This window comes from Meriones unguiculatus, chromosome 7, assembly GCF_030254825.1.
Source record: "Meriones unguiculatus strain TT.TT164.6M chromosome 7, Bangor_MerUng_6.1, whole genome shotgun sequence".
NCBI classification, from domain to species: Eukaryota; Metazoa; Chordata; class Mammalia; order Rodentia; family Muridae; genus Meriones; species Meriones unguiculatus.
In genome coordinates this window covers 4624257-4628522 of record NC_083355.1, presented here as the reverse complement: position 1 = coordinate 4628522, position 4266 = coordinate 4624257, and the positions used below count along the sequence as shown (strand labels likewise).

Sequence of the window (4266 nt, the reverse complement as noted above, 5' to 3'; positions counted from 1 at the left end):
AGGAGTCTTCCCTGAAATTGAACATCCCCCCCCCCCCACGCCTGCAGCTTGGGAGCTGTTGTCTCCTAGAGAAAAACTCTTTCTGGCAGGAGATTCCCTGTGGCTCCGGGTGGGGGGCCTGCCAGCCTGGTAATTGGTGCATCGATTCGCAGCTGGGGTGTAGGGCTCTCAGAGGGAGGCTGGAGGCCGAATCCCCGGCAGGCCCTTGCTGGAGGGAGGGGGGAAACCGGTGATGCCAGGTTAGGGAGGGCCTCCTTGCCTCGCTGAGCCACAGGGAAGGGGCCGGGTAGGGTCCCTGGGGCAGCCAGGGCCACCCAAGTCCCCTTGGGCCCCTGGAAGAATTGGTTCCCACCAGCCAACCTGTTCCCACAGCCAGAAGTTGCCATGGTGACCCCCTCCCACCTTCAGCTACAGCTTTTCCAGTAAAACCACTGCCGAGATCCATACTTCCCGACAGGCACGCCTGCGGCCCCCACCCCCCTCGTGGCAGCCGGAGCCGCTGGGAGTTAACCCTGCATATGCCGGGGACTGTTGTTTGGGGGGGAAGGGAAGCAGGAGCCAGTAGTGGGGGCCATGGCTAGGAGTAAAGGTGGGCAGGGACATGGTTCTGGCTAGCGACTTGAGCAAGGCTGGAACTTGGAGCAGGGAAGCCAAAGCTGTCCTTGGCTTAGCCAAGCCCCCTGGGCCTCAGGGAGGCCTTTCTGGGGCCCACTGGCAGCCATGCTCCAGCCTCCGAGGACCCGGCTGTAGTGGGACAGTGGGTTTGGTCTAGCTTGGCCTGGGCCGCAGTCCCTGTCTGGCTTCCTCCCCTGTCCCACGGCTCAGATTCTTTTTCCTGGAGGCAGAAAGGTCCCTACAGCCTGGAGTTTGGCTTTTCTGTGTGCTGTGGTACCTCAGAGGTCCCCGATTTCCCTGCCTTGGGGGGGGGGATGATGCTGGCTGCTTACAGGGCTGAGGATGAGGATGACACTTCTCAAAGACACCACCTTGCTGGGCCCCAGCGACCCGTGGCCAGGCCTCTGTTAGGGAAGGGGCCCTTGGGGACACTGAGGCTGCAGGCCCAGGGGGCTCCATCTGCGGCTCTGGCGGGCCTCACTTCCACTGCGAGCTGCTGCAAGCTCTAATTGTTCTCTGTAGCCGGATGAGTAATTGAGAGGTCTTTGAAGGGAATTAATTAGGCCGCTTATTGACTGTAAATGCTTGCCGCGGATGATAAAGGAAGGACTGGCCGCCTGTGTGGGCCCGGCTGGGGCATGCTCAGACGTTTCATTCATTCGAATTCTGCTCCCTCTTGGGGTCAGATGCTCAGCTTGACAGGGACCTGACCCTCTTGTCCGTCCTGCCCACTCCTCCAGGAAGGGACAGAGCAGGCTGAACCCGCTCAGTCTGTACCCCTCTGCACCCCGCTTCTGGTACTGGAGGCAGCACTGTCTATCCCATAAGTCTTCCCAAAGGTGAGCTGGGGTTCCCTGAAAGAGGAATGAGGGTCTGGTCTGTCCCATGATGGGTGCACCCTAGAACTTTGCAGTCCAGGCACAGGCTGGGGTCAGCCCTTGGGGAGCAGTACCTATGCTGGGGACGGCCAGGCTGGCTCCCACTGTCCAGTCCAGCCCACCCCCGCTGTCCCAGCCCTTTTCTGGGAAGAAGGGAGAGACTGGAAATCTAGCAAGCATTCCTGCCCTCCTAGCTAGGGTCAGAGTGTAAACAGCTCTGAAGCTGGACACAGTTTGGGTGGGTGAGGAGGGCAGGACAGTGCCGGGGTGGCGCCTGGCTGGCTTGCCAGGAGGTGGGACTGATAGCCTGGACTGAGAAGTAGCCGTGGTGGCTCTCCTTTCATACAGCCCCTGCTCCGAGCTGGGAGGTTCATGCCAGGCCCATGCTTACTGATTTGATTTCATTCTTCCCACAGCTCCCCATAGATCCTGTTCACAGAGCCAGCACTGTGGGGATATTCTGGTTTGCAGAGACTCAGGGCAGCCCCTGGCTTGGTTGAGGACTGGATGGATGAGTGAGTGCGTAGGTGAGTGGATGAGTTAGCCCCCTTTCACAGAGCCAAAGTACCCACACCACAGGGGTCGGCCAGGAGTGGCAATGTTGACATGTTGTGCTGAGATGAAGCATAGACACAGCCACTTGGGGGACAGTATAAGGGGACGGGGTCTGAGTAAAGGTCCTGGCAGGAAGGAAGGTACTCCATGCAGACACACTCATGCACCTCCCTTTGGCTAAAAGACTATTAAGATGATGAACCCCAAGAAATTGGAATCTCCCCAAGAGATGCTAGGAAGAGGGACAGGCTGTGGAAGAGATTTCACACTGTCATGGCAACTTGTTAGAGCAGCGACAGGAGAGAGGAACTGGCATGGTCACCAGCCAGTCCCCGCCCGACCAGGACTGCTTAGCTCTCCGGTAACTCTTGCCCTCTGTTTACACATAAACCTCACGCCAGGACCTTCAGGTGCGCTTGGGGGGGGGGTGTCACAAGTTCTGCTTGTGTCTCCTCCCAATATGCCCACCCTGAATAAATAAATCTCTTTTCTCTGCTCTCCCCACAGCTTGTCTCGCTCACTGGCCTGATGGGACATGGAGACTGAGCCTACTTAGTTGGTGCTTCCCGGGTCCAGCCAGGCTCTGACCCTAACAACCTGGGTGGCAGGACGTGCTGGCACCTGCCATGCTTCCTCATGCCCTCCTCGCCCTGTGCTGAGTGGGTTCCCATGGGGCCTTGTGACTGTGCTCTGCTTTCTCTTGGGTTCAGCCAGTTGGGGGTACTTGCAGAAAGGGGGGTAGGGGGCAGTGGTCGCAGCCTCTGGATATGTGGGTCTGTATCCTGTCCCCCCTCCCTCCAGCTGGCAGCTGCTCAGCCCTCTCTATTCTTCTTCCCCAGCTCCAGAGGCTCCAGAGGCACCACAGGCACCACCCCCAACAGTCCTCGAGGCCCTCCATGATGAGACTTAGCTGAGCCACCAAGTTAGTAAACACGCCGACAGAAAGATTGAAATGCATGCCAGAGGCCACACTGGGGTAGAGACACCGACTGTCAGTCTCTCCCTCCTCTTCTCACCTCTAGGACTGTTCACCCCCCATCCCATGCACGCACATCGGTGTGGTAACTGGATGGTCTCCAGCTTCCGAAGCCCCGAATGGTGCTGAAAAAGAGAGGCCTGCCTTCCCCAAGATGGATGAAACTGAGCACTGGGAACCTGAGGATGCTTGGCAGCCCCACAGAATTCATGGGGTGAGAGTCAAGGAGGAAGTAGGTGCCCGAGGGGAAACAGAGGCAGCCAGGAGCTCAGGGCTGTGTGCAGCCCACCCTTCACTCCTGACAGAGGTGTTCGGCTCTTCTGTCCCTGTGTGACAAAAGCAACCAATCAAATGCTTCCGCATGAATCCATCCCCTCTGAGGATGACAGGACAAAGTCAAAAGTTGTCCAGAAGCTGGTGGACAGCTCAATGGTAAAATCCCTGCTTCACATATGCACAGCCCTGGCTTCAGTGCCCAGCACCCAGAGAAAAACAGAATGAAAACACAGACACATGCCTTTACTGCCAGCGCCCAGGAGGCAGACACAGGCAGATCTTTGTGAGTTCAAAGCCAGCCTGGTCTTCACAGTGAATGCCAGGATAGCCAAGGCTACCCAGAGAAACAGTGTCTCGAAAACAAACAAACAGTTGTGAGAAAAAGTTTTGGGGCTGGGGAGATGGCTCAGTGGCTAAGAGCACCGGCTGCTCTTCCGGAGGTCCTGAGTTCAATTCCCAGCAACCACATGGTGGCTCACAACCATCTATAATGAGATCTGATTCACTCTCCTGGGTGTGTGTGAAGAAAGATTACTCATATACATAAAAATAATTAAATACTAAAAAGAAAAAAGAAAATGTAGGCGTGTTCCCAGGGGCCATGGGAGGGTCAGGTGATAAGAACTACCTGTGATATCCAGGCACTGTACAGTGTCATTTGTGCTCATCAGACACTCAGTGCACTTGAGGGTGGGCTTGAATGTCTCATCTTTTCCCCTTGGCCTCCCGAGGGCTGGGTCCCGAGACGTGCTCAAAGCCAGGACTGTGGATTCGGAACAAGTGGTGGAGCGCTTGCCTGGCATGCACAAAGCCCTGGCATCCGTCTCCACCATCCGCGTGGGGCCGTGCCAGGGATGCCCTCCTGCTGCCTCCCCTTTGAGTGCTGAGGGTAGAGAGGCGAGGATCAGAAGTTCAGGGTCACGCCTGGCTCCACCTGGGCCACCCAAGGCTGTCTCTAGAGGAAGA

The 4266-nt window shown here is 57.2% G+C and overlaps 1 long non-coding RNA gene across 2 annotated transcripts; it reads left to right on the top strand.

Annotated features, from left to right (window-relative positions):
- Positions 1 to 1319: 1319 nt before the first annotated feature.
- LOC132655370 (uncharacterized) lies at positions 1320 to 3548 on the top strand. Of its 2 annotated transcripts, XR_009593182.1 has the most exons (5): positions 1320 to 1454; positions 1910 to 2020; positions 2556 to 2707; positions 2888 to 2970; positions 3071 to 3548. It is a non-coding gene; the product is annotated as an uncharacterized LOC132655370 (long non-coding RNA). The 2 variants fall into 2 exon arrangements; XR_009593181.1 differs by having other exon boundaries at positions 2888 to 3548.
- The last annotated feature ends 718 nt before the right edge of the window (positions 3549 to 4266 follow it).